General features: G+C 47.4%; 1 protein-coding gene across 1 annotated transcript in view; it reads right to left on the bottom strand.

Moving 5' to 3' along the window:
* LZTS1 (leucine zipper tumor suppressor 1) overlaps positions 1-14760 on the bottom strand; it is a 29117-nt gene extending 14357 nt beyond the window's left edge. The window contains exon 1 of the mRNA XM_029603868.1: positions 14580-14760. The gene's annotated coding sequence lies outside the window, so the exon portion shown is untranslated. The remainder of the gene's footprint in view (positions 1-14579) is intronic.
* Positions 14761-16338: the final 1578 nt, after the last annotated feature.

Raw genomic sequence — 16338 nt, 5'->3', positions numbered from 1 at the left:
CTTCCAACAGGGGAGGTGGAGGTCAGCACTGTAACATCCTCAGGACAGCCAGAGGGGGCACGAGCAGGAAACCGAAGTTGAGACGCGGGGTGAAAATCATGTGGAGGAGGGAAGGTGGTGGTGGTTTAAATTTGGGAATTTACATGCTCATCTACCAAAGGTGTTAGAGAAGGACAACTGGGCTGATTGGATGGGCCCTCTGGTCGTTATCTGCCGTCATCTACAGTGTTGCACTGTAAACATAGACACAGACAGACAGACAGACAGACAGACATGTAAATACACACACATACAAGCACACGCACACATTCTGCACCTGTGTGTCAGCAGTGAGGGCAAGTAGGAGGAAGCGTAGTGGGTAGCTGCATTTCTTGAACTGTTCAGTATGCTAAGGAACGATTATAATAAAATATCCAGGAGCATGGCATTGCTGCTGATACCAACCAGGAAATCACAGATACTAAAGGCAGGATCGGCTGAGGCTCAGGACTATGCTCCAAGGGCTGCTGACCTGGAATCATCGTCACCCTGGTTCTCATCTGTATGTATAATCAGCTTAGTATGATGGGCTGAGTGTCTGTCTGTCAGCCGCCCTATAACATAATGGTGCCAGCCTCAGGTTGACTGGTGGACCATTTTTGCAAATCGGAGCAGTGAGGCAAGAGTGACAGATGCTTGCTCCTACCCTAGGAACACCCTGCGGAATCATGACCAATTAAAGACTGGTGTGAACGAAGGTCACGGGTCCTGGGAGCATTATGCAAAGGCCAAATGTTTGGTCACCTGCATATTCCATTCTATTAGTGGGGGGGGGGGGGGGGGGGGGGGGAGGGGAAGATACATTAATCAGGCGGACAGTCTTTCTCCTCCCTCATACACACACACACACGTTCATTCTCAAACTCACATGCCTTACACTCAGACTCACATATACTCACACATGCCCACTCACATCTACCCTCTCACAATCGCATCTTCACTTGCTCACTCATACCCCCAACACTGACATGTCCACTCACACATACATACCCGCTCACATACACTCACACTAACATATAATTCCTAACCCACTCATACATATGCCTTAACCTCTCCCTCTCCCAAACACTAACTCATTCACTCGTTCTCTCTCTCCTGCTCCAAACCCTGCCTCCCCCTCCCAACAAGAGCCATGCACAAACACAGGCATCCTTGCCCCCTTCCATACCTCCCAGTCACAGACACTCAGACCCTGCAGAGGTGAGGAGTGTGACAGGCAACCCTGTGCTGGGGTTGGGTGAGAGAGGGAGGGAGAGTTGCAGCTGAACTGGGTAAGGGGTCAGAGAGTGCTGGATTCTAGAGACACAGTGTGCAGAGGTCAGATACTGTTAGGACTGGACTAGGGAGAGGGCAGAGAGAGAGAGAGAGATAATCCCAGGGTTAGGGTGGTGAGGGGTGACAGATTGCTGAGCATGGAGCCTGGAGGGTACATCGCTGAGTGCTGGGCTAGGCAAGAGGGCAGGAAAGGAATTGGGCTGGGTGGGAGGAGAAGCATGCAAGACTGGCCTGGGAGGGCCTGCTAGGGTTGGGATGTTCTGGCATTGGACCGAGGGCCGGGAGACAGTACTGGGGTCAGGCTGTAGAGGGATTGGGGTTGTACTGGGGTAGGGAGAGAGGGCTGAGGTCTATATGTGGAAGGCGGGGTCTGCCTAAGGGGAGAGAGTGCTGAGTGCTCCCATGATGATAGACCCTCCACTGAATTTTCAGTGGGTGTCAGCTAGTAAAGTATGTTTATATTACTGGTTTGTGCCTGACACTTCCAGATCAAGGGGACTTGCAAAAAGGAAGATGCAACTCTAAAATGAAGAATTATGAATTATTACAGGGTTTCACTTTACCTAAGTTTAAATGTTCCCTCAATCCTATAAGGGATCCAAGTGCCAGAAATTGCAGTTAAAACATTCACCCCAGAGATGGCTGCACTTGTCTCTCACATACAGGCCGATACAGTACAGTGCGCTCCGACAAAGCGCACTGTTAGCCTGTTGTTGGATGCGCGTTTTCCCTTACCCCTTATTCAGTAAGGGGCGGAAAACGCGCGTCCAACCCGCCGAACTTAATAGCGCCCTCAACATGCAAATTTATTTATTTATTTATTTATTATTTTTATATACCGACATTTGATCTCAACTGAGATATCACACCGGTTTACATTCAGGTACTGTAGGTATTTCTCTATCCCTGGAGGGCTTACAATCAATCTAAGTTTTTGTACCATCAAATAGGGCCATCAAATGCATGTTGATGCCCTATTAGGTATGCGCGCGGGATACAGAAAGTAAAATGTGCAGCCAAGCCGCACATTTTACTCTAAGAAATTAGCGCCGACCCAAAGGTCGGCGCTAATTTCTTCCAGCACCGGGAAAGTGCACAGAAAAGCAGTAAAAACTGCTTTTCTGTGCACCCTCCGACTTAATATCATGGCGAAATTAAGTCGGAGGTCCCGAAGAGTAAAAAAAGTTAAAAAAAAAATAAAATTGAATTCGGCCCACGGCTGTTGGGCCAAAAACCGGACGCTCAATTTTGCCGGTGTCCGGTTTCCGAGCCCGTGGCTGTCAGCGGACTCGAGAACAGACGCCAGCAAAATTGAGCATCGGCTGTCAAACCCGCTGACAGCCGCCGCTCCGGCCTAAAAGGAGGCGCTAGGGACGCGCTAGTGTCCCTAGCGCCTCCTTTTGCCCGCTTTTACCACCGGGCCTTATTTAAATACTGAATCGTGCGCACCGCTCTCCCGTGGACTTTACTGTATCGGCCTGATAGTAAGTAGCTTATGCAAATGCATGTTGTGACCATCTAAATTCAAATTATTATTTAATTAGTTACTGCCGCTGTCAGGATTCTCAGAGCCTATCATTATGTCTGGAAGGACAGGCAGTCGCAGACAAGCTCTGGGAGAAGGCGTAGCTTAGTGGTTGGAGCCGTGGACTGAGAGCCAGGGTTCAAATTCCACTTAACCTATTCCCCCCCCCCCCCCACCACCATCATCACCAATGCCTTAGCTGCCCCCTGAGATTATAAACTCTTTGGGGAAGGGACTTATTAGACCTCCATTCTAATTTATTTATTTATTTAGGACTTTTTCTATACCGGAGTTCATGTACTAGTACATATCGCTTCGGTTTACATATAACCAGAAATTACCAAATATATGGTTTACATAATCTAATGATGCAGTAGGTCACTTTGGTAAAGGCAGTCTAAAAATAGAAAGAAATTGCAATTGTAATAATAATCCCGCCCTCCCATCCGCAAAGAGAGAGACCTCCATCAATAGATGCCCCTCTATTGGTGCTCCCTGAGGTCTGGTGCATATAGGACCCTAATAGTTCCACTATATGAGATCACAAGAGGATGTAATGGAACACTCTCATCCACACCCCTGTCATCCACAGGAGCAATGGGACACACACACACACACACACACACACACACATTGAATAGGCTGTGTGACTCAGGAGCTTGGGTCGTTTGGGGAAGAGACCAGAGCAAAGACTTCCACACCAAGAAATGAATGGTAATCTGTGCCACTCCAAACCTTCCTCCCTCAGAGTTGTGACTTGCCTCTGTCCCATGTCGGATTGGATGCTGTATCCTTGAAAAAAAAAACAAACAACATACGTACATACATAAGCCACAGACCCTGCCTCCCAGCCCTGCCAGCGTTCCTAGTGTCTCTGCTTCTCTCCAGGCAGGTACAATCAGGGAGCAGATCTGATCAGGCAAGTCATAGCTCTAGTCTTCACACCCTGTTCCTTTTTATAAAAGTTCTTTATTGTCCATCTCGGAAAACATGACTGTTGCTGCTTGGCGACATGATGCACACATCACCGAGCACTTTAACAGAGATGCCTGTTTCTTTCTTTTTTTTTTTTTTTTTTTAATTTTTCCAGCAGCTTTAATTAAAGACCATCATTAATCAGGGCTGACAGCCATGGTGGCATCCCACATGATTACAGGGGTTGTGAGTGACAGTGCTGCTGGGGGCTGGCAGGCTGAGCCCCTCTCAGAGGAGAGAGTGCAGATTCAAAGCTCAATGCTAGAAAACCAGACACTGGAGTAAGGAAGAAAAATACCAGAACAGCATTGCTAATAGATATGTCAATCCCAAATGACTATTCTGCCCCACATATGGAGAGAGAGAGAGAGAGAGAGAGAGAGAAGATTTTCAAGAACCATGAAATGTGATCCAAGACCAAGTAAATGCAGTATAAAGATACAGAGATAGTCCCAATTGTCATTGGCAAGCCCACCTTGAAAGGTTGCCTGTATATTTTATACCCTAGGAACGCCAGAGGGAAGGCTTTGCATGGTGCAGGTATTAAAAAGAGCTCCCAGGAGTGAGAGACTGTAGCCAGAATAACCGAGTGAGGATCATTCTTGTTCAAGGGATGTGCAAAACAAACGTGTGGAGACACCAACCCCTGAGGCTGGGTCACAACAGAGAAGGATAACCCCCTTCTCTCACCCCCGCGCCCCCTCCTCTAAATGTTTCTGGAGGTAAAGATTCAGAGGCAGCCAGCAAGAACAGCTGGAGTTTGCCTTCTATTCACTGAACATAAGGAAAGCATGGGCGAGCTGGCACCTTCTGCCGGACCCCCTTTATTCCCCTAAAGGTTTCACACTTCTGATAGTGGTGCCAGAGAAAGACAGGGACAAGGCATATTGAAATCCTACAGAATATGCAAGAGCCTTTCTTTGTTCTGAGGGTTTTTTTTTTCTCTCTCCCGTTACTGTCAATAATGTGCTGAATGCATCTGACACACAGGAAGAATTGTATTATATTTATGCATGCAGAAGCTCAAGGTGAGAGAAGAGAAGAATAGTGAGGGAGAACCGGTGCTCCCCACTCCTGGGATGATATGGCATGTGCTTGGTTTTGATAAATGCTGACTAAGTTGCTGTGTTTTTTTATCCACTCGAACTTGGGAAGCGGGGGGACAATGGTGAAACATTTCTGGGCATGAGTCAGTGCTGCAGGAGAAGAAGCAAAAGCAACTGCACTTCCCACTTCTTGCAAAAATAACAGTCTGCATTGTTTCTGCAGCTCTGCTGGCTGTGCTTCCAGGTATTGTTCAGCTACGGAGAGAGGGGGGAAAGGGAGGACAACCAACAAAAGAAGAAAGAGGGAGGGAGAGAGAACCTCGAAAAGGAGAGAAGCAATTCAGGGAAAAGAGAGGGAGAAAAATGACAGGTGCTGAAAGAAAAAGCAAAGGAGCAAGAGGGAGAGAAACAAAAGAGGACAAGTTCCATACAAAAGGAGTACACATGCACTAAAAACGCTGACAAGCTGCTTATGTACCAAAGGAGTGTACACCGCACTAATAACACTGACAAGCTGCTTATGTACCAAAGGAGTGTACACCGCACTGATAACGCTGACAAGCTGCTTATGTACCAAAGGAGTGTACACCGCACTGATAACGCTGACAAGCTGCTTATGTACCAAAGGAGTGTACACCGCACTGATAACGCAGACAAGCTGCTTATGTAGCAAAGGAGTGTACACCGCACTGATAACGCTGACAAGCTGCTTATGTAGCAAAGGAGTGTACACCGCACTGATAACGCTGACAAGCTGCTTATGTAGCAAAGGAGTGTACACCGCACTAATAACGCTGACAAGCTGCTTATGTACCAAAGGAGTGTACACCGCACTAATAACGCTGACAAGCTGCTTATGTAGCAAAGGAGTGTACACCGCATTAATAACGCTGACAAGCTGCTTATGTAGCAAAGGAGTGTACACCGCACTAATAACGCTGACAAGCTGCTTATTTAGCAAAGGAGTGTACACCGCACTAATAACGCTGACAAGCTGCTTATTTAGCAAAGGAGTGTACACCGCACTAATAACGCTGACAAGCTGCTTATGTACCAAAGGAGTGTACACCGCACTAATAACGCTGACAAGCTGCTTATGTACCAAAGGAGTGTACACCGCACTAATAACACTGACAAGCTGCTTATTTAGCAAAGGAGTGTACACCGCACTAATAACACTGACAAGCTGCTTATGTACCAAAGGAGTGTACACCGCACTAATAACACTGGCAAGCTGCTTATGTACCAAAGGACTGTACACCACACTAATAACACTGGCAAGCTGCTTATTTAGTAAAGGAGCACAGACCTCACTGATAACGCTGACAAGCTCCTTATTTATCAATGGAATACACCACGCTAATAACACTTCAAAGTGCTTATTTACCAAAGGAGTGCACACTTCACCGACAATGCTGACAAGCTTTTGCCAAAGGAGCGCGGACCATACTGATAACACTGACAAGGTGCTTATTTACTAAAGGAGCACACACTGCACTGACAATGCTGACAAGGTGCTTATTTACCAAAGGAGCACACACTGCACTGACAATGCTGACAAGGTGCTTATTTGCCAAAGGCGCACACACTGCACTGAATACATTAATATGGTGCTTATTTACTAAAGGAGTGCACACTGGACTGACAATGCTGACAAGGTGCTTATTTACCAAAGGAGCACACACTGCACTGACAATGCTGACAAGGTGCTTATTTACCAAAGGAGCACACACTGCACTGACAATGCTGACAAGGTGCTTATTTGCCAAAGGCGCACACACTGCACTGAATACAGTGATATGGTGCTTATTTACCAAAGGAGTGCACAATGCACTGATAACACTGTCAAGGTGCTGGTTTATCAAAGGAGTGTACACCGAACTAACAATACTAACAAGCTGCTTATTTAGCAAAGGAGAATACACCGAACTAACAACGCTAGCAAGCTGCTTATTTAGCAAAGGACTGTACACCACACTAATAACACTGGCAAGCTGCTTATTTAGTAAAGGAGCACAGACCTCACTGATAACGCTGACAAGCTCCTTATTCATCAATGGAATACACCACGCTAATAACACTTCAAAGTGCTTATTTACCAAAGGAGTGCACAATGCACTGATAACACTGACAAGGTGCTGGTTTATCAAAGGAGTGTACACTTCACCGACAATGCTAACAAGCTGCTTATTTGCCAAAGGAGCGCAGACCATACTGATAACACTGACAAGGTGCTTATTTACCAAAGGAGCACACACTGTACTGATAACACTGACAAGGTGCTGTTTTATCAAAGGAGCAACATCGCACTGATACTGACAAGCTACTTATTTACTAAAGGAGTATATTTTTATTTATTTATTTATTTAGGCCTTTTATATACTGTCCTTCCAAAAGAAGATCACAACAGTTTACATTATTAGGGTTCATATTCAAGGTCAACAATCATAAGCTTTGTTTTAATGTTCACTCTTCGAATTCAACACATTAGAGAATACATATTCTAGTTCATAATTATACATCATCATGGCTATCACAGTAGTTCCTATCTAATTTAGATTATATTAATTCATTCTAGTTCTACATAGCATTGAAAATAGATTCTAATCATACTGGTAATACCTTTATGTCATTTATTATACTGTATAATGATTGTTCAACTAGCACTGTCTCTTGTATTGTTAATGCAATTATCAGCATTATAGATGTTTACGTGAAATGGTAAGCCTTTCTAAACACTGCACTAATAACACTGAGAAGGCACTGCTTTACTAAAGTAGGGCACAGGGCACTGATAATATTGAAAATGTGCTAATTTAGCAAAGGAATGCACACTGTACCAATAACACTGAAAGACACTGATTTAATAAAGGGGTGCATGCTGCGCTGACATCACTTCAAAGGCGCTGCACCAATGACACTGACAGGCACTGATTTACCATAGGAGCCTACACTGCACCAATAATACTGACAAGGTGCTTATTTACCAAAGTAGAGCACACTGCACTGATAACACGGAAAAAGCTGATTAATAACAGTTTTTTTTCATCAGAACATACTTGGGTATCCACAGACAAATGCCATCAGAAATGTGAGCCGCCAGGTAAAAATGATTTCTCCACCCAAGGTATTAACTTTGTGCGGCTGTCAGAATTGCCCTCGTCAATCCTGCTGTCCACCTGGTGAGCAGAGAGGTCAGCAGCAGGCCCGTGGGTCACGGTTCATGTGCTTGCTGTTTCATGATGGGAGGGAGGCACGATCAAGGCTCTGTCACCCTGCTGGGCTCTGGTGGTTGAGGAGGAGCAGGGTAGATTTGCCTCAGCATCTAATAAGCCCCTTGAATGGCACGACAGCCCTCGGCCTGGGGAAAAGCAGCTAGAAGGGGAGCCGTGCTTTTGTGATGGAAATCAGGCAGTGCATGGGGCCATGGAAATGATTCCTGCTTGCTGCTATTAGACACTGAACACAGCCTTTCCTGGTGAGACTCCTGCATACATTACACCACCTGTAGTTATACAGATCTTTTTTTGTTCAGACAAGGCCCCAGTGCACTTTCAATCTGAGCAGAGGCGAGCAGAGCAGGGCAGGCATGTTTTGCATTTAGGATGTCGGGAGACAGATCTGTGAGGAGCTATCACAAGTTCATGTGTAACCCTGCATTATCCTGAATGGCAAAAAAAAAAAACACAAACAAACCAAAAACAACTTTATGTAGCCGATGCCATGTCAGCCCAAGTGGCCTGTTACTGCCCTGGCCCATCACTGTCTGTCCCAATCCTGTTACTGCCAATCCATGACTGTCCCAATCCTGCTATTGCCCCGACCCAGACCTGTGAGTGCCCAACCCATCATTCCCCCACCCATCGCTGGCCCCCATCCTGTTACTGGCTCTTCCTTCCTTCTCCGTGACTCACACTCCCTTCTACACGGAGTCCTTGACATCCCTATTGGCACAGCTGCCGTTCTGGTCCCAGTCAGAATGGGCTTAATTAATTATCCAGCTGGTCGGCTTCATCATGAGAAGTCTAATGAGAAAAGATAATTAAGAGGGGGAAGCGACTAAGCATGTGACTCCTCTGTGGCATCTTCACTGCTTTCAGAAGGAGTGAGCTTCCAGCAGCCCTGACCATGAGGAGGTGCTTCTGCTGCCTTTGCCTACAACGGACCCCATGGTGCAGTCACCTCAAAGCCCGGTATACATTGTGGAGGAATAATTATAATCCTGTCTGTGCCTACATGCGTGGAATTATCTCCTTCCCCTTCCATAAATATGAGTGTTGTCTGAGAAAAGCCCCAGCCTGTTCCTGATGCTCCCCCCTGAACCTCCAGCACCTCCTCTCCTGCCCCCCTTTCCTGCTAGGAGTTATGCCAAAGGTTACAGCGTACATGAATGTATACTATATTCCTTCTTCTCCTCACAACATGGGCAGCTTTCCAGAGTCACATACAAGCCGTGGCATTTTATGTTGCCGCAGAGAAATCCCCCTTCTTACAACGGCCCCAGAAACACCTGGGTGATCCATGGTTTGCATGTCAGCACTGCTAGTCCCATTTGACCATGCCAGCCTTTGATGTATTAGTCTGCGTGTGCCGGCGGTTCAGGCAGCACCAGGCTGACCAGTCTGCATTGGCTCCTCTGTGAAGGTCCTCCTGGTATTCCAAAACTACATCTGGCTACCTGTAGTTCTTCATTCCATAACCTTTGTCACGCCTTGCCAGCCTTCGTGGCCAAAGCTGCAACACTGGCAATACAATTCTTTTGCAAGGTAAGGCATCTTGTTACTCCTGTGTGACCACCTGTGCTCTGATCTTTTCCTTTGGTTTGCTGTCTTCCTCCTGCTATCAGTGCCCTCTGCATGGCCATGTGAGCTTGATTATGGATCTGCAAATCCGGCTGCCCACCTTGCTCTTCAGTAACAATTTTAAATGAGCTAGACTTTGAAGGTAGAGTGTGTGTGTGTGTGTGTTAGAATACAGTGCACATAAAATACACTGAGGAGGGTGCATTTGAGATAGGATGGGTGAGAAGAGACCACAGTAACATAAGAAGTGCCATGCTGGGTCAGACCAAAGGCCCATCAAGCCCAGCATCCTGTCTCTGACAGCGACCAGTATTTATCCAGCTAAATAGTTGGCTTAAATAGCAGGCGTGGTGAGGGCGTAACTGGGAGGAGCTGAGTTAGCTGGATAACTTATCTGGCTAACGGGCCGATACAGTACAGAGCGCTCCGGCAGAGCGCACTGTTAACCCGCGTTTGGACGCGCGCTTTCGACGCGCTAGCTTTACCCCTTATTCAGTAACGCAGTAAAAACTGCTTTTCTGTACACCCTGTGACTTAATATCATGGCGATATTAAGTCGGAGGTCCCAAAAGTTAAAAATAATTTTAAATAAAAAAAAAAATTTAAAATCAGCCCGCGGCTCGAAAACCAGACGCTCAATTTTGCCGGCATCCGGTTTCCGAACCCGTGGCTGTCAGCAGGTTTCAGAACCAACGCCGGCAAAATTGAGCGTCGGCTGTCGAGCTCGCTGACAGCCGACGCTCCTGTCAAAAAAGAGGCGCTAGGGACGCGCTAGTGTCCCTTGCGTCTCTTTTTACCGCGGGCCCTCATTTGCATGCGGGCCGATACTAAATCACGTGCACAGGAGAGTGGCCTGTGCGCACGCCGGGAGAGCAGGCGCTCGCCCGCTCTCCCACAACTTTTACTGTATCAGCCCGTAAGTCTGCTCATCTTGTAGATCTGTCCTAAAGTTAGCCGGGTGGACTTATCTGGCTAACTTTAGGATAGTCGGGTAAATTCAGTAGCATGAGTGTGCCACTGAATAATCAGGCTAAGTTAGCTGGATAGGTTTATTTGGCTAACTAGCTGAGCCACACAGTGGCTGAATATGGATCTCCTGGTTAACAACTATGGACTTTTATTCCATAAACTTGTCCAAGCCCTTTTTAAATCCATCTGTGTTAGCTTGAATTCCACAGCTTGATTGTGCATTGAATGAAAAAATTCATTCTTCAGTTTGTTTTAAATCTGATACCTGTTAGATTAAAGAGTGTCCCCTAGTCCTAGTGTTGTTTGAAAAGTTAAATAACCATTCTCTCTTTACCTTTTCTACTCTATTCTTGATTTTGTAGACCTCAATGATATTCACTCCCCTCAATCTTTTCTTCTCCATCTTAAGAGCCCTAATCTGCTTAGCCTTTCTTCATAAGGGACCATCTGTATAGTGACTTCTTTGGCAAGGTTTTTAGGCGTTCTCTTTTCTAAGACTGTTGGAGTTATTCTGGGGAGGAGTTCTTTATTTGCTGCCAGCATTCACGCATCCAGTTGCAGGAGCTGCCTCATGGAGCAGCAGGACCCTTCAAGACATTGCCGAGAGCTGTCATGTTGTAAACTCTGAGGTGGGAGGTCCCAGAAAAAAACAAAACAGGGCCTTTAGAAATACTGGGGCCAATGCAAAAAAAAAAAATCAGCGTGGAAAAAGGGAGCTCAGCGTTGAGTGCCCGCTTTCCTAACACGCACCTCTCCTGGGCCCGAGACTGAACACTTAAATGAGGGGTCGCACTGCCAAGGAGGCTCTAGGGACAAATGTGCACCTCTAGCGCCTCCTTGGCATCGGGTGCCCAGAAGAGGTGACTGTCAGCAGATTAAGAAAACGGTTGGTCACAGGTCGGGTGCACATTTTTTTTTTTTTGGATCTGGGGAGAATAGCATTTTGCATGTGATGAGCGCTATTAGTTTCATGGGGGGTTGGATGCGCGTTTTGGATGGGCTAATCCCCTTATAGCGTAAGAGGTTGTGGACACGCGTCCAAAATCCACTTCCAATCGTGGGTTTAGAAGTGCGCTCGGCTGAGTGCATTCTATTGCATCGTTTCTTGCTGGGGCAGTGTTGTAGCTGATTATAGCTCAATAGCAGTTGGGTAAGCAGCTTGGGATGATATAAAGCAGAGGTGCTGAAAGAGGGAAGGAGGATGTGTAACCAAAAGGGTAGATCACATGGAACCTAGCTTCCAGCTGTTAGAATGGGGCATGGATCTTGAAAGTGAAAGACACAGTCAGGCAAGATCTGATACGTTTGGGCAGACTGAATAGGCCAATTGGTTTTTATCTGCCATCATTAGTTATCGCACTCTATTACTATGCCTAGCTGTGTTGAGGCAAAATGGAATGTGTGATATGGGACGTTTGTTTACTCTGTGCTCCAAGCATAGTCACCTCCAAATGATACCCTTTGTCTTTATTTACCAGCCGCGAGATTCCACAAAGTCATTTATTTCCACTTTAAAAAGAAATGCAATAGTATCAAAAGCAACAGGAAATATAAAGGTGTATGTTGTAGAGCAGCCACAAGGTGTCACCTCTGCTCCAGGCTGCACAGAAACTGAGCAGAAAATGATTATTCTGTTTAAAGCACCTGCAAATCATATGAGTCGATTTTGCTGGTCCCAAATTGTCCTATCTGAAGAGGCTAGCACTCGTCCCTGAGGACTCTTCTGATCATTGGACCTGGTACTCCCCCCTCACTTCCAGCCCTGTCTCCTGGCCCTCACATGTCATTGTCACGTCCTGGCTACCTCCATTACAAGGTCTGAATCAAAATTCTACCCGGTTTTGGCATTGATGCGGCGTCCCTGAAAACCTTTAGCATTGCCCATACAGAACCTGCAGGTCGTTTCCAAAGAAACAAATCCATTATCTCTGCAGGGCAGACACGCCTTGACAGCCTGCACTGGTATTTTTTCTGCCACTGTTTCTATGACAAGTCCCAATTTTAAAAAATAAAGGGCAGCTTGACATTTCAGCTTGAAAAACACCAACACAAGCCAAAGCAGAGAGAGAGAGAGAGAGAGAGAGAGAGAGAGGGGGTATGTGTGTGCATGTGAGAGAGCTTCAGAATTTATTTAAAATAATGTATAACCTGCTAATCCAGAACCTGCTCTCAGCAATGTACAAAAATAAAACATAAATACAAATTGTAAAACAAAAATCATTTTGTATTCTGAAATAACTACATAAAGAGAACTGGAATAGCAGGGAGTGATGCAGAATCGGGACTGGTATTGGACACAGGGTGACCTCAGGCAGAAACTAAGGAGTAGGCCCAACAAATGCCAGGCGCCCCAAAGCTCTGCCTCATTGACACTACTTAATTTTTCCAAAAGGACCCTTGTGATTCTATAGCCACATGAAATTGCCATTTTTTTTTCCAATGGCAGTGTTGCATGGGTGAACCTCAGTACTGAAATGGCAGGACATGCTGTAGGGCAGGATGTGCATTGACAGAGCTGTGTTGGGGGGAGGGGTTCAGTACTGGAACAGCAGGATGTGCTGCAGAGCAGGACTGAGATGCATTAGCAGAGCTGTGATTGTGTGCATGGGGGAGGGAGTCTCAGTACTGGAACAGCAGGTGTGCTGCAGGGCAGGAGTGAGGTACATTAATAAAGTTGTACATGCATGTACAGGGGGAAGGGAGTCAGTACTGGTGCTGCAGGGCAGAACTGAGGTGCATTAGCAGACCTGAGAGGGTGGAGGGAGTCTCAGTACTGGAATAGCAGATGGTACTATGGTGCAAAAGTAGAATTTACAATGGTAGAGGAGGTGCACCACCCCAGAAATAAGTCAGAGTACATCGTCAAGAAGGGCCTGTGAGCACTGCAAGCACTGTTCTCTTTCCGGTGCTGGCCACCAAGGAGTTAACCCAGTAACATTCAGAATACTGAAAAACAGTACTACCTTTCCTCCCTTCTCATCTCTCCTTCTGCCATACATTTTATATTTCTTTTGTTTCTTGTATTTTACATTTTTTTTTTAATATCTGTTTCCTGCCTCCTTGTTAGCAAAATAATCTCCTTACACAAAAATCTGTAGCATATGTGTTTGTGCATGCCACACAGGCAGGTATCAACTGGCCTCTGATGACAAACGGTACAGCAGTGGCTTTTGGTGGCAGATGCTAAGGAGGAGGAACTTTCAAATGCTTTCGTCTCTGAAATGAATTAAAATTACAGAGCACCTGGAGAAGGTGGAGCCAAGCACCCTGCCCACTTTACACTTCTTCTTTGTTATTGTGAAGGTATGCACAGGTGTACTCTGTGTGCGTGTATATGCATGTGGATAGAAGTACGTGATGCAAATGTCTCTATATGTATGCGGCTGTAGCTCTTTGCATATGTTCATTGTGTGGTGTACAATATAGCTAAATGTCCTTGTATGTATGTGCTGTTCTGTAACACATCAGCCTCTATTTTGCCTTTATTCATTTATACCAACATGTTCCTAGAACTCTACTTCTCTCTGGCTTTATCGTCCGTCCGTCCCCGGTATCTGCTTCTGTCTCTCTATCGCCAATTTTCTTCGCTCCTAGCTCTCCTCCCCCACCTTTCCCACCTCACCTGTCTCTTTCGCGCTGCTCACCAATGTGTTCGTTCCATATCCTAAGCTTCCATAATCACAACCCTGCAGCCTGTCTCTCAGAAAGTTACACAGCACAATGCAAAGTCAAACATCTGCTCCAGCTGCTAATACATAGCTGCATGGTATTCTCAGTTCTTTCTTCTTTGACCAAATCAACCAAGACCGCCGACAGCTGACCCGCTGTCTGCACCAGGGGAGAATTTATGGAGCTGCTTTCTATCTCAGGTATCACTTTAAGCTTCCGAAAAGCAGAGAAGAGGGCACTGAGGCTAGGGATCGCGTTCCCACTGCATGCAAAGCTTACCGGCTCTCATCTGCAGCACTAGGAAAGGACAGAGCCTAATCCTCCCTGGAGCGAGAGGGCAGTGAGGAGGGAAGCCATCGGGGAGCAGTTCGGCATTCCTTGTTTCACGAAGATCTCGCCGACTCTGAGCTCCCACGGCTAACTTGGCTCCTAGCCCGCACCCTGCTAGCCATCCCTAAGATAACATCTTCTCCATCCAAGGGAAAGGGGTGGGACTGGGGGTTCTGAGCGCCCTCCGTTCATTGGCTGCTGTCTCCGGCAGCCTTTCCACAGAGCTCCCCACCTGCTCTGGAAGAGGGAGCAGCCCTGGCCAATCGGAAATCTGCAGGCGCGCCCCCGACCCAGACCCGCTATTCATAGAACCGAGATAAGAGCGCTGCTCCCAATACAAAGCCCGCCCCGCAAACCACAACCACCTAACAATAGCGAGAGCGGGGGCAAGAGCGCCACTTCTCTCCAACACCCCCCCCCCCCCCCATCTCTCAAACAATAGAGAGAGCGGGGGCAAGAGGGCCACTTCTCTCCAACACCCCCCCCCCCCATCTCTCAAACAATAGAGAGTGAGCGGGGGCAAGAGCGCCACTTCTCTCCAACACCCCCATCTCTCAAACAATAGAGAGAGCGGGGGCAAGAGGGCCACTTCTCTCCAACCCCCCCCCCCCCCATCTCTCAAACAATAGAGAGTGAGCGGGGGCAAGAGCGCCACTTCTCTCCAACACCCCCAATCTCTCAAACAATAGAGAGTGAGCGGGGGCAAGAGCGCCACTTCTCTACAACACCCCCCATCTCTCAAACAATAGAGAGAGCGGGGGCAAGAGGGCCACTCTCTCCAACACCCCCCCAACCCTCAAACAATAGAGAGAGCGGGGGCAAGAGGGCCAATTCTCTCCAACACCCCCCCCCCAACCCTCAAACAATAGAGAGAGTGGGGGTAAGAGGGCCACTCTCTCCAACACCCCCCAACCCTCAAACAATAGAGAGAGTGGGGGTAAGAGGGCCATTTCTCTCCAACACCCCCCCCCCCATCTCTCAAACAATAGAGAGTGAGCGGGGGCAAGAGCGCCATTCTCTCCAACACCCCCATCTCTCAAACAATAGAGAGAGCGGGGGCAAGAGCGCCACTTCTCTCCAACACCCCCCCCCTATCTCTCAAATAATAGAGAATGAGCGGGGGCAAGAGGGTCACTCCTCTCCAACACCCCCAATCTCTCAAACAATAGAGAGTGAGCGGGGGCAAGAGCGCCACTTCTCTAAAACACCCCCCATCTCTCAAACAATAGAGAGAGTGGGGGCAAGAGGGCCACTCTCTCCAACACCCCCCCAACCCTCAAACAATAGAGAGAGCAGGGGCAAGAGGGCCACTTCTCTCCAACACCCCCCCCAACCCTCAAACAATAGAGAGAGTGGGGGTAAGAGGGCCACTCTCTCCAACACCCCCCCCCCAACCCTCAAACAATAGAGAGAGCGGGGGCAAGAGGGCCACTTCTCTCCAACACCCCCAATCTCTCAAACAATAGAGAGCGGGGGCAAGAGCGCCACTTCTCTACAACACCCCCCATCAAACAATAGAGATACACCCCCATCTCTCAAACATTAGAGATAGAGCCGGGGCAAGTGCGCTACTTCTCTCCAAAACCCCCCATCTCTCAAACAATAGAGATAGAGCCGGGGCAAGTGCGCTACTTCTCTCCAACACCCCCATCTCTCAAACAATAGCGACAGAGCCGGGGCAAGAGCGCTACTTCTCTCCAACACCCCC

This window comes from Rhinatrema bivittatum, chromosome 5 (genome assembly GCF_901001135.1).
Source record: "Rhinatrema bivittatum chromosome 5, aRhiBiv1.1, whole genome shotgun sequence".
Classification (NCBI taxonomy): Eukaryota; Metazoa; Chordata; class Amphibia; order Gymnophiona; family Rhinatrematidae; genus Rhinatrema; species Rhinatrema bivittatum.
Note: the sequence above shows the minus strand (reverse complement) of the source record. Positions and strands in the feature narration are given on the sequence as shown.